Below are 20,006 nucleotides of genomic sequence, written 5' to 3'. Positions count from 1 at the left end.
CTTCAAAATTTCCCCAAGTGTTTTTTAACAGCAAGGAATTTTTAACACAGCATCTCAAAACATTCTAGTTTTATTTTGGGTACTTTCATCATTACCTCCGCCAAGGACGTATTAAAACCATCAGCATTTATTTATTTGTCTGTCTGTCTGTTAGCAAGATTAAGTCAAAACTACTGCATGGATTTTGAAATTTTCACCACAGATTGCTAATAGGCCATGGAAATATTGGAGTCGATCTGGATCTGGATCCTGGATCAAGATTTCATTTTATATAGGCTTTGACAGATTACGTCAAAACTACTTCACAAATTCTCACCAAATTTGCACCACAGATATATATTAGGGCATGGAAGACTCCACTGAATTTTGGAGGTGATATGCATCCGAATTGAAGGATGTCCAAAATCTCTTATTGCTCTTGTTTTACTTTATGTGCAGAAACAAAATTATTCATCAAAAAAAAAAAAAAAAAAAATCTACCAGGGTCAAAATTATTAGCCCTCCTAAGAACTGACCATTTTATTGAACCATAGCACAAACCACTGTTAACTTTGTAATGCTCAAAGGTAGCAAAATCAAGTTAAAATGGAGGGTTATCTTCCAATGAACATACAATATAAAAACTTCAGTAAGGGTTTGAGCTGTCACTTGAGACAGCATCATCCCAAAAACAAAATAAATCAGTTTAGTCTTGAGAAAAACAATTAGTGATGTTCAAAAAAACAGAATAAAGAGCTATCACCGTGTCTCTGAGTGTCATGAAGTGGAATGAGAAGTATCATCAAGAAATTCAAAGAAAGCCACACAATACTGATCAAGCCTGGGAGAGGTAGGTAGTTAAAGATTTCAAAGACTCTGGAAATACAACTACTGAGAGATGTGTCTAAAGACCCCAGAACAACTGCCAAGACACTCGTGAATGACTTAGCCCGGTTGGGAATTGTAATCTCAAAGAAGGTTATGACTGGAGCCCTGGACAGGAAAGGTTTGCAGACAAAGAAAAAATCCACAGCTGCAGAAATGAGACCTTCAAGCCAAACTGAAGTATGCTAAAGACATCCTGGAGAAAAAATATGCCTACTGGAAGAATGTCCTTTGGTCAAATTAAACAAAACCAGAGCTCTTTGGCTATAGAGACGTTACTTATGTTTGGAGAAAGAAGGGAGAGATGTATGACCCAAAAAATGTGGAGATGCTTCAGTGCAGCTGAATCTCCTCAAGGTGGAAGCAATCATGAACAAAAAATATGTTGATTTTCAAAGAAAACCTCAAGCATTCTGGCACTTTGTCTTCCCACACGACAACGACTCCATAGATCACTCCTGGTGAAGACCTACTTCCAGAAGAGCAAAGTGAGTGTTACTGACTGACACTACTCAAAGCTCTTACTTGAATCCCTTTGAAAGTCTGTGAAGACTAAAGTCCAAGCCAGAAGACCATCAAATCTGGAGGCGGTTGAGAGATTCACCAAAGACGAATGGACTGTGTCGGCATTTCTTTACTCTGTTAAAAAAGCATTTGGGAAAATTTTGAGGAAAACATTCAGTTTCATAGGGGGTGGGGAGCTAATAATGCACACTTGGGGCCGAGTAGACACTCTCGAGTGCAAGCTGTGTCGGAGGAGGGGCACTTTGGAGCATATCCTGAGCTGCTCCCCCAAAGCACTAGGTGAGGGGCGATATCGCTGGCGCCATGACCAAGTCCTAAGATCTTTGGCGGATTCCATCTGCACAGCGATACAGCACAGTAAGTCTCAGGCTGCCCCCAAACAGGCCATCTCATTCGTTAGACCGGGGCAGAAGGCTTAGCAACATCGACCTAGCTCTTCAATGGGGCTCCTCACCACTGCCTGTGATTGGCAGCTCCAATTTGACTTGGGTAAACAACTCAAGTTTCTGGCCAACGTCGCAACCACTTCTCTCTACCCAGATACGGTGCTGACATCAGAGTCAATGAAGCGGGTGGTTCTTCTGGAATTGACTGTCCCATGGGAGGATCGCATTGATGAAGCCAACGAGCGAAAGAGGCCAAGTATGATGAGCTCATCACAGAATGCCGGCGCAATGGCATTACTCCTCACTGCCTTATAGAATAATTCCCAAGCTGAAATCAGTCAGCTCCCCCTTTTAAGCTGCGGTTGAGCAGGAGGGGGTTATCAAGTGCCAGGACTTGAACTGGTGACCTCCTCGGTCAATTAGTACTTTAACTGCCTTTCAAACATACCAATCCCAAGCCACCACACAGTGGAGTATTTCATGCAAACCTGCCTGGAAGTATATTAGTCAGCATGTAACATCTTAAAATTTGCTGGTACTTAATTTGATTGCTGGACCAATTTGTATGAACCCCTGTATATACTACTGTGGCGCTTTCAGACAAACTGGATCTTTCAGAAGCACCTCTCTTCAGTTTGTCTCTTCAGGCATGTACAACCTCCTGATTAATTTTTAGTGCTTAATCCCTCACACACCTACATGGAATCACATGACTATTCGCTTAACGAGGCCCATCAATTGGTCTCCAGTAAATGCGTGCTTGGGGTAGAGTTGAAGACGTGTGTGGTGGTAATGCGGCAAAGCATGTGACTTTGAGACAAAGAGGGAAGGTGTTAGGGGCATCTCAGTATGCTTCACTGCACCAGATTCAGGCTTTTTAAAAAATCAATATCTTGTCCTAAGGCAGTCTTTGCACTTTTTATTTTATTTGCTTATTTATTTATTTTTGCGGGAGCACTTTCCCAATGGCTATGACATAATGACTGCCTGGGTTTACATCAACTAAGCTCTCTCGCAAAAGCTTTACATTAGGGAGCTGTAACATGGCATTAAAAAAAATAGGGCAATAGTATCCAGAAACAAAGACCTGCTATTGTCCAAAGAATTCATGCTTTATTAAATACACCTATATAATTGAAGAATAGTTAAGATGGACAATATAAGTGCAATTACTTGTGCATCCTGCATTGGGGAATAAGATAATGAACAAAATAATGAAAAATCTCAATCATTTATGAATTCATTTATTTTCTGTATTTTCATTTATATAGCTCCAAATCACAACAAAGTTACCACAAAGCGCTTCACACAAGTACGGTCTAACCCTACCAACCCCCAGAGACAAGCACATAGACAACAGTGGTAAGGAAAAACTCCTTCTGAGGAAGAAACCTCAAGCAGACCAGACTCAAATGGGTGACCCTCTGCTTGGGTCATGCTACTGACACAAATTACAAAACAATTCACAAAATGAATATACAGGAAATGTTGCTGGTGCACAGGACAGGAGGGTTACAGACACCACACCCATCTATGGATGGAGCCGCACCTCAAACAGAGAAAAAAGACTCAGACATCAGAAAAACAACAAATACAGTATAATTTGTCAGCATTAAGCAACAAGAAGAACAAAAAACATACTAAGGTGATCGCCGGGCACTAGCCCTAAGCTTCACTAAAAGACTCAGACTAGTAACATACTATGCCAGTATGCTAGCTATACAAAAGAGAAAATAAGTGCGTCTTAAGTCTGGACTTGAAAGTCTCTACAGAATCTGACTGTTTTATTGATGCAGGGAGATCATTCCGCAGAACAGGGGCATGATAAGAGAAAGCTCTGTGACTTTTTATTCACCCTAGGGGCACAAAGTAGTCCTGCACCCTGAGAATGCAGAGCCCAGGCCGGTACGTAAGGTTTAATTAGGTCCCCTAAATAAGTAGGGAGGTGCCAGTCCGTGAACAATTATATAGGCTAGTAGCAGAACCTTAAAATCTGATCTCACAATGTCAATGTCAATTTTCTTTATATAGCACATTTTCAACTGCACGAGCTGTCCAAAGTGCTTCATATGTTAAAAAAAATATATCAAAAATGTTACAAAAGCAGAGCAATTAAAATCAAAATAAACAAAAGACAAAAACAAAACCAGACACAAACAGCTTACACTGTATTAAAAGCCAAAGCAAAATATATGTCTTAAGAGCAGATTTAAAAGACTCTAAAGTTGGAGCAGCTCTGATGTTGAAAGGCAAACTGTTCCACTGTTTGGGCGCAGCTACGGAAAAGGCCCGATCACCTCGAGTCTTTAATTGAGATCTGGGCACATTTAATAAAAGCTGGTTTTCAGACCTCACTGATCTGACTGGAACATACGGAGTCAGAAGCTCAGAAAGGTATTCAGGAGCCAACCCATTTAGACACTTTAGACACACAACAGAATCTTCCTGTCTCATAGACACAGGAAGTGAAGAGATGCCAAAATGGGTGTAATGTGGTCAATCTTTCTGCTTCCTGTTAAAAGTCTGGCAGTAGCATTTTTGAACCAATTGGAGACCCCTAATGCTGGACTGCAGTCCAATCTAGAAGAAAGAAATGCATGAATCAGGGTCTCAGCATCAGCCATAGACAGGATGGTACAAATCTTTGCTATATTTCACAGGTGGAAGAAAGCAGTCCTCGTAATATCTCAAACGTGGAGGTCAAAGGACAATGTAGGATCAAAAATTAGCCCAAGGTTCCTCACTTTGTCAGTGTGATGTATGACACATTTGACTGTCCAAAATTTAAAATCCATTCATTCTTATTTCAATAAAAGGTAGACATAGAACAATCTGATTCTCCGGCTCATATGAATGCTTCACTATTGCATATATCAGATCCAACATTTGTTGCCATGGAGCACATTTTCTTACAAACCTTGAATTCTCTGGCTCAATATTTGATTAGGTGCCTCTTGTGAAAAATTATTCCTTGCAGTGGGACGCTTTTACAAAACAATAAAAATCACTGAATAATTCATCCCTAACCTAAAATAACTCTCACTCAAATGGTCTGTTAATAACAGCAGATGCACACGCCTCTTATCACCATAAAAATGGAGAAGTTCATCAAACTAAAAGAATGAAGTGCAATGCCCCATTTTAATTAAAATGATGCCATGTTTTAACTTAAACGGGGGATGAATAAGTATAATGTTTGCACTGATTTATATTTGGGAATGAATCAGTGTGTGTGTTAAAATGTGGTGATGATATCTATTCTGGGAAGTCATGTGAACACTGAAATAAAAGTGCTTTACTCCACTGCACTGACATGCAGATGAATAAAATGACAAAGTGCTGAATTCTGGTACATTAAACCTTTAATTAAGTACAGAACTTGAGTACATATGGATGGTAAATGGAAGGGAAATTTAGTTTCATATAATAAAACAAAATTCAAAATTATCTTTTAAGCAGATAGTTTCCCTCACAATAATTTGTACCAATCTCTCAGGCATTTCCTACAGAAGTGCTGGTTCCAGGTTGTGATGGCTGCAGCCCAGACTCAATCTAATGCCAGCCAATTTCATCTCCTCTGGTGCATTGACACCAATCACTATGTGATGGAAAATTGCTCCTTGATTAAAATTACCAATGCATGTTATGATGAAAGGGAAAAAAACACAGTATTCTGTTTCAGTCTGTGCCTGGTTTTGTAGATGACACTGCAGTGACATATAGCCTCATCCGTTCCCTTTATGTGGAGTAAGGAAGAGTTACTAGAATTTCCAATGGTGTCATTGGGGAAATCCCAACAACACACAACGGAATGCATTTTCACCTGTAGATCACAAAACTGATCAAATCTCACTTTTGGAAAATTTGGACCATTATTGAATACACAGATTCAATTGAAGGTAATCAGAGATATGTTCTGGCCCCCACACTGTTTAGTGTTTGTATGGACTTGAAGAAGTTAGGTAAGGCTATGGAAACCACTAGCTTAGGTGCCTTTGTTTTTGATGAAACGTTTACTGTCCTGAACGTACGCTCAATACTTTGATCTGTGTGTGATCACTGGATGTCCTGATGGCAGCAGTTGAGAAGTTCACTTAGGAATCAGAGTGTCTGAGTTTGGGATTATCCTGGATCAGGCTATCAATCACTTCCTGTACTCAACAAACAGAAGTGTATCTGTTGATGTACTTTTCCTTGTATTGATGTTCATGACTCTGGGTCCTCGGCCTTTAAGATTGAGACACAGCTGGGAAAATATTATGGTGTCATGAAGACAGAGGGGCTTGGTGATTCCAATACCTTGCCAGGTCAGTGAAAGGTCAAGTCTTTAGGGGTCTGATGTTCCCTCTGTGCAGGATCCCAATGGATTGGCTTTGTGTCTAATGCACAATAGGAAACTGGGTCACAGTCGAAAAAGGGGATTACAAAAATACTACAATAGGAGATAGCAAAAGCATTGCCTGGTTTGAGTTTCGATTTATGATCCAACTGACAGAAAGTAGGGTCAGAATTTGGCATGAGCAATATGAAAGTTTGAATTCATGCTGTTGACCAGACACTGTCTGGCTTTTCAAACACAGATATGAACAGAGGTCATGGTCTGTCAGCAGCGTGCAGCCAGTAGTAATCAATGTAAAAAGGCGTAGTGAGTCCTGCTTTCAAAAAAACCTGTGCTTGCCTCCCCATTGCACCTTCCACCATACAGCCTGCACAGTATTTATTGGGATACCTCCATAGCAACCTGCAGCGACAGGCACAGATGGCTCTTCTAATCCAGGTAAATTGTCTTTGAACATTTCAGAGTAAACAGATGTGATGATTCCCGCAGAAGCCAGAACTCTTAAAGGCATGGAGATGACAGTGAACAAGTGTGTTTGTGTGTGTCACATAAGATAATGTGGAGCGACAGATACATGGCTGTACCAGACTGTCAATGCTCTATACAGGTGAGCCCCGTTAACTCGCGTGAGTTGGGGTCTACAAAATCGGACCGTAAGTTATCTGAAACCATAAAAACTTAAAATCAGTTTACCCTGCCATATTATAATAGTTTTGACCACTTGAAGCGTGATTCCTTCCTGAATGGTGATGATTTCTTCATCTGGAGTGGGTTTGGGATCTTTTTCTTCCACCTCCGGCTGCTGCAGGTCAGCGATGAGGGCATCGTCAGTGTGGACAATTCTGGATGTTTCAAAGTTTTTGGATGTGACTCTTTAGATCATTTAGGCTCTTTAGGAGGGAAGGATCACATCCAATTCATTCAGAATCGTCCACACTGACTATCCCTCCCAAAACTGGTCAAATCAAAATTGATTTTATACAGTAGTCTAAATTTTCAGGGTGCACAACTTGACTGCGAGTAAAGCCGAATTCTGACTTAACCGTATGCGAGTTAATGGGGCTGTATTAATTTAGGAGAATATGTTACAACACACAGTTTTACTAATTGGTTTAAATGAACTCCAGCAGATACTCTGGAGTAAATTGGAAATGTTCTTGTGTCCATCCTCTGAATTGTGTAAAGAAAACCAGCCTCAAAACTTCGAAATAATGGAAAGATTTACAGGTGGTACGTGTTAAATAAATTGACATTTCAGTGATATTGTACAGGAACATACTCACTTCTGTTTGGGCCAGTCCTTATGAATTGGTTCAGTGAAGTTGTTTTGCTGCTACTTCCATGTCTTCAAACTCTCATAAAACCTCAAAGGTCAGCATGAGAGTGTCACAGTCTCGAAATGGGAAAGCCCATTTCATTGCTCATTTAATGCCCATTTTTACTCCCATGCTGCTGCACTTTTGTGTCATTTCTGGTTGATGAAGTACTGCCTCATCTATGCTGCGCAATGGTTCTTGAATTGTAACAAAATAGAGATAAAATTGAGGATTACAAACATCACATAACACAGATTAATTTCAGTACATGGGAATTTATATTACTATACTAAGAGGTTAAAACAGCTGGCTTTTTATTTTGAAAGCTGCACTTTCTTCAACTGTCTGTGGTAATGCCTGAAGTGGTAAACAAAAGGTCCGCAGAGGCAGTGCCAATGTGCTGCAGCACAGTAGTAAAAACCCAATGAAAATCCCTGAATGGAACAGCATTTTGTCCTGATGCAACTCCAGGTAACACTGGAGTTGCATCAGGACAAAATGCCCCGTTGTTTTCCTCCATAAGAATTTCTACAGCCTTGGTGAACCATTTGGCTGCCTTCTTATCTTCTGCAACCCCAGCACACACAGACAGAAACTGACAAACTTAACTCATTTGCCACTCACACATGGACAGAGACTGATGTGCATGCTCCCACCCCCCTACCCCCTCCTTTGTGTTCCTGTCCCCATCCCCCACCCCATCCCGGCCCCCGCTCACGCCACTCTCTTCCCCCTCCAAGGTGCAGAACAGCTTTAGCTGCTGCAGCTCCCCGTTCCCCCCAAGCTGGTTCTGTGACCATGTGTTTCTGTGGCTCCCCACACTCACATTGCCTCAATTCCCATAACGGACTGTTTCAAAGTTTAGAGTACATAAACAATCAAGTGTATATATGCGGTTGTTTTAATTCTGATGTGTGCCATTATTACATTCAACAAGTAATAATTGTGGATTAATTGCTGTATATTTGTCTGAGGTAATTGGGTGTGAAATGAATTACCCATTTAGGGATCAATAAAGTTGTCTGATATATATCTGACACACAGTCGCTGGTGTTCCAAAGAGGTCTCCCATCCAAGTACTAACCAGGCTCTGCACTGCTTATCTTCTGAGATCTGACGGGATTAGGCTTACACAGAGCAGATCCGCTGCTATGTTTCTAAACATTTACTGGATCGCTTTATAAGGGTGAGAAGCACATACCTAATAAATAAATACAAACAGATATTTACTGATCAACCTAGGTAAGTAGGTCGGTAGGTATGTAGGTATACATGATGTGTATGTCCATCAACGTCTTTGGTGTACAACAAAATGACATGAGGAAAAACAGTGTGGTAGTATGCTGTAGTAAAATATCACGTTTGCTCTTCCATGCACAGAGAAAAAAAATGTTTTTAATATTTTAAAAACTATGTATTTATAGCAAATGCAGAGAGCAGGCCATGGGAGATTATTAGGCCAGTGCAGGGCAGGCTTCATGCTTTGACTAGTTCCTCAGAGGGTAAAGCATATCAATTTGAACAGGAAGCTCTGGGAAGTCTGATGTTGTGTGGCACAGAAAGTTTTTCTCTGTTTCTGTGTTGCACCTCGGAGAGACGAGGCAGAAGATGTTCTGTAGTCTGTGTCAGGCCATGATAGAAGGAGCAGGATGAGGGAGGCTGTGAGTTCAGTTTAGTCATCATCCTTTCCTCTGCTGCGGCCTCCGGGGTGTTCAGACTCAGCCCTGTAACAAAGGCAGCCTTTATCTTCAGCTTGTTTGTCCTGTCTGCAGCCACAGCATTGAAGCTTTCTCTCCAGCACATCATTGCACGGAACAGTGTTCCAGCTGCCATGGATGAAAAACCTCCTTGAGAAGACACACACAGTGTGCACAGTGCCTCCATGTTATCAGTCCTGTCCAGAAAGGTAGAGCAGTTAATGGAAAAAGGTTGTCTGGTGTTATGAATTTATATTAGGATGGCATCTTTTTATCAGATTATGACAGGAGTTTGGGAAAAGTCTGATCAGTTTAGCTGACCTAAAGTACTGGTCTTGAGGAACACCTGTTTAAGTAAAATAAACACCATTTAAAATATTATTTTTTGCTCAGGGTCACCAAGAATCAGTCCTGGATCACGATTAAGATCCAGGCTTTCCATGACTTCCTGGAGTCAGCCATCAAAATTGTATCTGTATGCAACCGAAGTGCTGAAATTGTTGAGACATTCATGTATCTCGGCAGTGACATTCGTGTTCCTGGACCCCTGGACTTAAGACTGGGTAATGGTTGAGAAGCGCTCATGGAGTCATGCATTGGTTAGAAAGATGTGATGCACATATCTTTGGAGTAGAAAAATGTTATAGGTCTTCAGGATCCTGGTGCTTCCTGTCTTACTGTATGGTGAGACTTGGATGCTACTCACTGACCTAAGGTGAAGGAATGGAATGAGAAGTACCACTTACATGGTAAGAGAGCATCAACTATGGCATTTTGGAGATGTGGCATGATCCAGTATACAGGTGACTTAGCGTTGAGGCTGGAGAAGCAGAAGGGGACAGGGAGTTGTCTGTCTGGGCAGTTTCCATTCTGGACCCAAGATGGTTCCGCGCCTAGACTTGATGGCACATAACCGAAAAGGATTGTTTTGACCGAACATTAGTGTGTGATGATTTGGGTGGCCCCTTTGCAACATGATGTGGTGTGTGGGGAAACACATGAGCCCCGACCTATACACACAAATAAAACACATTTCCCTACACATCACTGTGTGATGTGAAGGGGCTACCTAACTTGTCACATAGTGTTGCAAAGGGGTGCTGACTACGCTTCAAAATATCACGAGTTGAGAGTGAGATTGCATAGGCAGAGCAGATATGGTATGGAGGTGCCTGTTGGTTTGGCACAGGTTTTATGCCCAGAACCTTTCTTGACACAACTCCAGATATACACTACATTTGGAAAGTCTTCATATCGCTTTACTTTTTCCACATTTTGTTACTCCAAAATAGAGTAAATTATTATTTTTCCATCCAATTTCTACTTAGAACACCCCATAATGACAACATGAAAATGTTTTTTTTTTGTTTTGTTTTTTTTTGCAAATGTATATAAAAAAACTAACAACAACAAAATAAGAAATCACATGAACAAAGTTATTCACACCCTTTGCTCAATACTTTGTTGATGCCCCTTTAGCAACAATTACAGCTCAACCAGGATGTCTCTGTACATTTCTGTATTCATCTTTCCCTCAATCCTCCCCAAAATATGAAGGGCCTTTCACACCGAGCACACAGCATGCCCTTTTTTCGCTCTGAAAGAGCTCTTTGATTTACCCATCATGAGATATTTCTTGTGTGACCACTTGGCAATGAGACACATTTCTATAGGCCTTTCGTTGGGAATGAACCATCCGATACTACTTTGCACTTACAAGGGGCAGGATTGCTTTTTAATTACTGGGAGATTTTAGCTAGCATCTTGTCTTTCGATGTCTTTTTGCACCTCCATTTCTTCAGGTTTCAATACTTTTTCCCTGTGTCATTTCACATTATTACACATAATTTATGGAGACCTAATCTATGGTTTGATTTATTTGTATGTGTGTATTGCTTGGGTTGTTACTGACAGCTGGTGAAAATTTCATGTTGGTAGCACTTGGTGATGAAAATGGTGATGTGTTCAATATTTATTTAGGACCAATTTTATTCACTTTATACATGCTTCCCTTGGGCAGTATTATTAGACGGTATTGCTTAAATTTTCATTGTTACGCAGATGATACCCAGCTTTATCTATCCATGAAGCCAGAGGATACGCACCAATTAGCTAAACTGCAGGATTGTCTTACAGACATAAAGACATGGATGACCTCTAATTTCCTGCTTTTAAACTCAGATAAAACTGAAGTTATTGTACTTGGCCCCACAAATCTTAGAAGCATGGTGTCTAACCAGATCGTTACTCTGGATGGCATTTCCCTGATCTCTAGTAATACTGTGAGAAATCTTGGAGTTATTTTTGATCAGGATATGTCATTCAAAGCGCATATTAAACAAATATGTAGGACTGCCTTTTTGCATTTACGCAATATCTCTAAAATCAGAAAGGTCTTGTCTCAGAGTGATGCTGAAAAACTAATTCATGCATTTGTTTCCTCTAGGCTGGACTATTGTAATTCATTATTATCAGGTTGTCCTAAAAGTTCCCTAAAAAGCCTTCAGTTGGTTCAGAATGCTGCAGCTAGAGTACTGACGGGGACTAGCAGGAGAGAGCATATCTCACCCGTGTTGGCCTCCCTTCATTGGCTTCCTGTTAATGCTAGAGTAGAATTTAAAATTCTTCTTCTTACTTATAAGGTTTTGAATAATCAGGTCCCATCTTATCTTAGGGACCTCGTAGTACCATATTACCCCATTAGAGCGCTTCGCTCTCAGACTGCGGGCTTACTTGTAGTTCCTAGGGTTTGTAAGAGTAGAATGGGAGGCAGAGCCTTCAGCTTTCAGGCTCCTCTCCTGTGGAACCAGCTCCCAATTCAGATCAGGGAGACAGATACCCTCTCTACTTTTAAGATTAGGCTTAAAACTTTCCTTTTCGCTAAGGCTTATAGTTAGGGCTGGATCGGGTGACCCTGGACCATCCCTTGGTTATGTTGCTTTAGACGTAGACTGTGTTTCATAATTATTGTATGGCCTTGCCTTGCAATGTGGAGCGCCTTGGGGCAACTGTTTGTTGTGATTTGGCGCTATACAAGAAAAAAGTTGATTGATTGATTGATTTTACTGGCTGCATGTAGCTTGATTTTTTTGGCACTCTGGACAGTGAAAAATGGTCAGAATCAAACAGAGCATGGAGGAGAATAATAAACCATTGACCAACAAGGAAATAAAGTACCTGTTAGCTATCTGGGCTCCACATAACCATTTCAGACAACAACAGTTGACTGTTGTCCATGTTTTTCCTGGGTGTAGCCTCTTACAATGTGGATAAGATTATGTTAATCTGGACACACAGCTCAGATCTGGTCACTTGCTATACAGTGGTATGTAAAGTTTTGGGCACCCCTGATGATTTCCATAATTTTCCTTTATAAATCATTGGTTGTTTGAATCAGCAATTTCAATTAAATACATCATATAGCAGATGAACACACTGATATTTGAGAAGTGAAATAAAGTGTGCAATAATTATTTAAACAAAATTAGGCAGGTGCATAAATTTGGGCACCCTTGCCATTTTATTGATTTGAATATATTTAGCACTAATTATTGGAACGCAAAATTGGTTTGGTAAGCTCACTGACCCTTGACCTCCTTACACAAGTGAATCCAATAATGAGAAAGGGTATTTAAGGTGGCCATTTGCAAATGTTTCCCCTCTTTGCATCTCTTCTAACAAGTGGAAACATGTGGGCCTCTAAAAAAACTCTCAAATGACCTGAAAACAAAGATTGTTCAACATCATGGTTTAGGGGAATGATACAAAAAACTATCTCAGAGATTTCAGCTGTCAGTTTCCACTGTGAGGAACATAGTGAGGAAATGGAACACCACAGGCACAGTACTAGTTAAGGCCCGAAGTGGCAGGCCAAGAAAAATCTCAAATAAAGCTGAAGCGAAGGATGGTGAGAACAGTCATAGTGACCTGCTCCAAAGACCTACAACATGATCTTCCTACAGATAGTGTCTTTGTGCATTGTTCAACTATACAACACGCTTTGCACAAGGAAATGCTGTATGGGAGAGTAATGCAGAGGAAGCCTTTCCATTCCAGAACAAATACAATGTTCTGGAATGGCCATCTCAGTCTGCAGACCTCAATATTATTGAAAATCTGGGGTGTGATTTTAAGCGGGCTGTCCATGCTCAGAAACCAACAAACCTGACTGAAGTGGAGATGTTTTGTAAAGAACAACGGTCCAAAGTACCTTCAACCAGAATCCAGACTATATAGGAAACATTTAGTGGCTGTTATTTCTGCAAAAGGAGGATCTACTAAATACTGATGTATTTTTTTTTTTTTTTTCTGTTGGGGTGCCCAAATTTATCCACCTGCCTAATTTTGTTTAAATAATTATTGCACACTTTCTGTAAATACTAGAAACTTCATTTCACTTCTCAAATATCAGTGTGTTCGTCTGTTATATGATATATTTAACTGAAATTGCTGATCCCATCAACCAATATTTATAAAGGCAAATCATGGAAATCATCAGGGGTGCCGAACCTTTTACATACCACTGTATGTTATACATAACGTAAATATTCAATCAGTGAGATCTGATTTGAATTAGATTTGCAATCAATCCCATTTGAACTGGCAGTGTAAACAAGGCCGAAGTATCAAAGTTCAAAATCTAGGGCTGTAGAAGTATTGACTGTTTAAAACAGGAGTGCATTTTTTTTAAATTAGCTAAAAGGTCATCACCATTACGGGCAGAATGGTAGGCAATTGTTCAGTGCATTTGTTTCCAATATCAAACCATGCTGTCACCATTCTCCATGAAATGCAGAGTTTACCGAAGACGGGCATCCAGTGTAAAAATTGTACCAAATCAATATAAAGGAGAAACCAAAAAGGGATTGAGTTTAGTAAATTATATTCCTTTTTATAGTTTATACTTGGCTGTAACATATGGAGTGTATATCCATGAGTTTGATACAATAAAGTAATTTATGGTGGACTTACTCCATTTAAAATGATTAAAAGAGAGAGAGAGAGAGAGAGTGCGTGTGTGTGTGTGTGTGTGTGTGTGTGTGTGTGTGTGTGTGTGTGTGTGTGTGTGTGTGTGTGTGTGTGTGTGTGTGTGTGTGTGGTGGGGGTAGAGTTCACGGTAAAAGATGGCTGTCCTGTTGCGTGTTGTGTAACTAACAGCTGCAGAGATGAGTGGTCCTGTGATGAATGGTGCCGTCATGCGCAGCTATAATCACGCCTACGCATGGCTTCCTGCATAATTGATTTTTAATCCCCTAATAGAAAGTAAATCACACGAGCAAAGCCTGCTTCAGCACCGCCATGAGAGGGGGGAAACACGAATAATAACAAAGAGAGAAAGATTTAGGTGTAGAGGATGAGATGTAAATGAGGAGTAAAAGTGTATGGATGTGAAATAGAATTCAGGACATTTAAATTTGATGCACAAATATACCAAATTTGTTGCATTCACGACTTGAATGTAGCATAGGAGTGCTGGTCTAACATAGCCGCTCAGAATGGTGAGGATGTAACTGTTTGGATAGAGAAATGAGATATAGATTGAACCGTCAGATGATGCAGGGGAGATTGGACCTGCCATCCAACATAAAGCTGACACTATACTCATTGGCTAGACAGCACACTGCCAAGGAGCTGACACTACAACACGGTGTGCATCAATACCACAGCTACTTGATTCTACAATAGTAATCGCCCCTTCACATATAACACGATTGAGGCCAAATGACGCACAAAGAACAGAGAATTCAAATGGCAGCCGTGAACAATCGCAGCCGCCGCATCAGCGCAAAACTGGGGAACACATATTGTCACATATGCACCAATCACCCATGTACAAGGCACAGTGATGCACACGTGTCTGCAACCGATGATGACATGGGGAAAAATAAAAATACTTTTGGAACGCGTGCAACTGCGCCTCAGTGCACACTGCAGACACCATCAGCCAGGCTGCCCCATGTGGAAATATCTGTCTGATCATGTGAATGGCCAGCTAGCGAGGCAAATGTCACATCCATCACGTGAGTTATAGTCCACATGATGCGGCGTCCTTCGGCATGTCAATTGGCCAGAAACAGCTGGAAGCGCAGAGCTGGCTGATGTGTTCATGATGTGAGCACATGAGTTCATTTATGTCAGTTCATTAATTACTTGTTTATGTCCATGGGCATTAGACCTGTTCAAAATGTCAAATGTTACAAAATCCTTTGGGCCACATGTTGTTCTTGTTCCACTAATAAAATAAAAGATCTGTGCCAAATTTTGTTGTAATCACACATTGTTTAGGGGTCCCCCACGAAGCAACAATTTTCCCCAAACAAGCAATGTAGTAATCCAGTAATGTTCTCCTCTGGGTAACCAATCAACCACCACTTTTTGCGATTGCAATCCATCACATTTACTCATAAAAGAAAAATAATGGCATCAGAGTCTTCTTCCATTAGGGTGACGTTGCCTTGCCTGCAGAGGGAGAAGAAAATGTGGAACCTTTAAATCTTATCTGATTGAGTTCAAATTTGGTCTGCACCTATAAAACCCCAAGTGGAACAAAAGCAACATGTGGCCCAAAGTCTCTCACAACTTTGATTTTTTTCACTATATAACATGAACAGCCCTAATGGGCATGGTTCATGAACAAAAAGGAAGAGCAGGACGATAATTCTTGTATTCTCTGCTCTATATAAAAGGAATTAAATATTTTAACAGACAAAACAAAATCCATTTGTTTCCTAAATTTCAACACAGACCGCCAAGTCATCAAGCATCAATTACACATCATTATCAGTAATATGATTGTCTTACATTTAAACGGTACATTCATTGTTCTTATACTGTTCTGTGCTCTCTCATTAATTGGTCCTTACACAACATTTAATTGCTTCTGCTGCTGTAAGAGCGCAATGGGGTATCACACCTCTCAAGTGCACAGGCACGATCGTGTGCACGTGCCTGAACACAGTTTTATCATGAAACTGTTGCTGTGGAATTGTACCGCATACGTACACAGCTGTCCAACTGCCTGTCCCTCCCGACAGCGGCTGTCCGACCGCCTGTCCCTCCCAACAGGGCTGGAATTTCTTGCAGTTCACCAATTCGGCCTTTTTCTGCCTCATTTGCCCAACTTTGTGTTATGTGTGAAGGGGCCATAAACCATTTCTTGTTTGCTATCAAGTACAATAAAAATAACTATCCTTATAGTGTATTACTGTTTTGGCTGTTTAGTTATACAAACAGTGAGATATAGGCTTGCAAAGGAAATAAACTTGCAAGCTCCTTTTAAGGTATATGTAACTTCAAATCCATATGTATGTTGACAGAAACAGAAGAAAGAATTGTCTGCTTTGTCTGCATTCCCACAAAATACTCTTTGCAGGGTTGCATCGATGCATAAGTGTGAAAAAAAATGTACCAGTTTTTTTCTCTGATTCAGTATATTTATGTCTGTCTTACTGAAAGCCCCACCTGACTCTAATCCATCATCCATCTATGAACCATCCACCAGGTGGCACAACAATGTTGTATTTTGTATTGGTGTGGGGCATCAAAGTTAACCAAGCTTTAATGATTTCTCCTCATTGTATGCCCTTTTACTTGGGAAAGTTACAAGATGAAAACATTTATTGGATTTAATTTAAATTATCTTGCTAAAACTATTGAGGGGATTGTGAGTCTTTATGTACATAGGTAGGTAGGTATCTGGTCAGTAGGTATCCCAAAGTCCTCAACAGTGGATCATGTGGAGGAGGTGATGGCTTGTAACCCAACAGCTGTGAAGGTGGATGAAGGCTGCAGCATGCTAAGGCCTAAGTACCTACATGCCTATCTGTCTATCTATCTATCTATGGACTATATCTGTTCATTTAATGCATTTTACAAGTTACATCCCTAGATGGTTATTTTACAGATGTGGGGATGGACCAGTTGTCTACCTGGTGCTGCTAATGAGGTGGAGCAGAGCACCAGCATATGCTCCGAGACATGTCTTGATGTTTAGGCTTTTCCAAAGGCTAGGAATAAGTTAGGTACAGAGTTAACAACGTGAAGTATTGGATTGTATATCCTGACATACTGAAAAATGTGCAGAATGCGCTAGTGTATGTATAAGTTATGAGTGAGTTTTGTATACAACCCCAGGTTGAATGAAGTTGGGACGATGTGTAAAATGTAAATAAAAACAGAATACAATGATTTGCAAATCCTCTCCAACCTATATTAAAATGAATTCACTACAATGACAAGATATTTAATGTTCAAACTGATTAAATTTATTGTTTTTGTGCAAATATTTGCTCATTTTGAAATGGATGCCTGCAGCACGTTTCAAAAAAGCTGGGACAGTGGTATGTTTACCACTGTGTTGCATCACCTTTCCTTCTAACAACACTCAATAAGTGTTTGGGAACTGAGGACACTAATTGTTGAAGCTCTGTAGGTGGAATTCTTTCCCATTCCTGCTTGATGTATGACTTCAGTTGTTCAACAATCGGGGGTCTTCATTGTCGTATTTTGCAGTTCATAATGCGCTACACATTTTCAATGGATGACAGGTCAGGACTGCAGGCAGGCCAGTCTAGTACCCACACTCTTTTACTATGAAGCCACACTATTGTAACATGTGCAGAATGTGGCTTGGCATTCTCTTGTTTAAATAAGCAGAGACGTCCCTGAAAAAGACATTGCTTGGATGGCAGCATGTGTTGCTCCAAAACCTGGATGTACCTTTCAGCATTGATGTGCCATCGCAGATGTGTAAGTTGCCCATGCACTAACACAACCTCATACCATCACAGATGATGGCTTTTGAACTTTGCACTGGAAACAATCTGGATGGTCTTTTTCCTCTTTTGTCCAGAGGACACGATGTCCATGATTTCCAAAAACAATTTCAAATGTGGACTCATCAGACCACAGTACACTTTTCCACTTTGCATCTGTCCATTTCAAATGAGCTCAGGCCCAGAGAAGGTGGCGGCGTTTCTGGATGTTGTTGATATATGGCTTTCACTTTGCATGATAGAGTTTCAACTTGCACTTGTAGATGTAGCGACGAACTGTGTTAACTGACAATGGTTTTCTGAAGTGTTCCTGAGCCCACGCAGTAAGATCCTTTACACAGTGATGTTGGTTTTTAATGTAGTGCTGCCTGAGGGATCGAAGGTCACGGGCATTCAATATTGGTTTTCGACCAAGTCGCTTACATGTAGAAAGTTCTCCAGATTCTCTGAATCTTCTGATTATATTATGGACTGTACATGATGAAATCCCTAAATCCCTTGCAACTAAACACTGAGAAACATTGTTCTTAATCTGTTGGACTATTTTTTTCATGCAGTTGTTCACAAAGTGGTGATCCTCGCCCCATCTTTACTTGTGAATGGCTGAGCCTTTTGGGATGCTCCTTTTATACCCAATCATGACATTCACCTGTTTCCAATTAGGTGTTCTTTGAGCATTCATCAACTTTCCCAGTCTTTTGTTGCCCTGTTACAACTTTTTGAAACGTGTTGCAGGTATCCATTTCAAAATAAGAAAATATTTGCACAAAACCAATAAAGTTTATCAGTTTGAACATTAAATATCTTGTCTTTGTGGTGTATACAATTGAATATAGGTTAAAGAGGATTTGCAAATCATTGTAATCTGTTTTTATTTACATTTCACATAACGCCCCAACTTCATTGGAATTGGGGTTGTAAGTTAGGAGCATGTTGAAGCATGCTAATATACCTTGTAATATGGCTAGTTTGTCGAAAATGTTTGGGCATGCACAATATTTTTGACACATGCCAGCGTATGTCTCATACGTTCCACATATGCGGGCCATACGGTGTAGGTAATTATGCGATTGTTGACAAACATTTCTTGTAAGTTACTCATAAGTCGAAATACATACATTGATGGTGTCCACTGATTGGTTCAACAAATGAAAGCTGCAGTCCTCATACAGTTCAGACTGTTTCAAATTTTAAAACCATTCACACAGTGAGTAAATATAAAGTTATTTAAATTCATAAATCTTACTTGTTCATTTCATTTGGATTCATCATCACAGCCTGATGAAATGCATGTCTTAAAAATGCATGTTTCAAACAGGCATTTGAAAACTGAATCCAGACTGTCAATAACAATGCCAGAAACCATCTCAATTTATGGCACAAAGGGGGACATCCGGCCACCCTACCCGCACCATACCTTCTAGTTCGACCTGGACCACTTGGTGGAAACAGGCCTGTTGATATAAGCTGGCTAAATCGTGTAATAGCTGCATAACATATTCAATATATCCAATATATTAAGCGTATTGTTCATATGACGGCATACACTGGCTAAATCGCCAAGGTGTGACAGGGCCCTAAGTATTGATTATTAATTGTCACAAACTGTCCACAGGACTTGCAGATGAGCAGTTTTTGTTTTCCTTTTTGTTTGAGTGCTCTCAGTGTAAAATGGAAGCAGTAGTCACCAGGGTTTCTTTGGAACTCATAGCTGTGAGATGGAGCCAAGGGCTCACTGTCAATGGATGCCAGGCGCCTAGCCTGAGGAAGATGGAAGGGCACAAAGGAAAGACAGAGAGATAAATGCAGATAAGAATAAAGCACTCCAACAGCTGCCTGACTGACTGATGAGCCTAAGACATATGTGTAATTGAACAGAATTATAAATTAACTTCTTCTATAGTATGGAGATTTGGGGAAGACAGGGCATGTTAAGAATAGTTTGAAAAAGCCATATCAGCATCTACATGTAGGCACACACACATACAGTGGAAAAAATAAGTACACTCAACAAAAATATAAATGCAACACTTTTGGTTTTGCTCCCATTTTGTATGAGAAGAACTCAAAGATCTAAAACTTTTTCCACATACACAATATCACCA

This window comes from Thalassophryne amazonica, chromosome 12, assembly GCF_902500255.1.
Source record: "Thalassophryne amazonica chromosome 12, fThaAma1.1, whole genome shotgun sequence".
Taxonomy (NCBI): domain Eukaryota; kingdom Metazoa; phylum Chordata; class Actinopteri; order Batrachoidiformes; family Batrachoididae; genus Thalassophryne; species Thalassophryne amazonica.
The sequence above is the reverse complement of the archived record's forward strand: the minus strand, read 5'-3'. Positions refer to the sequence as shown.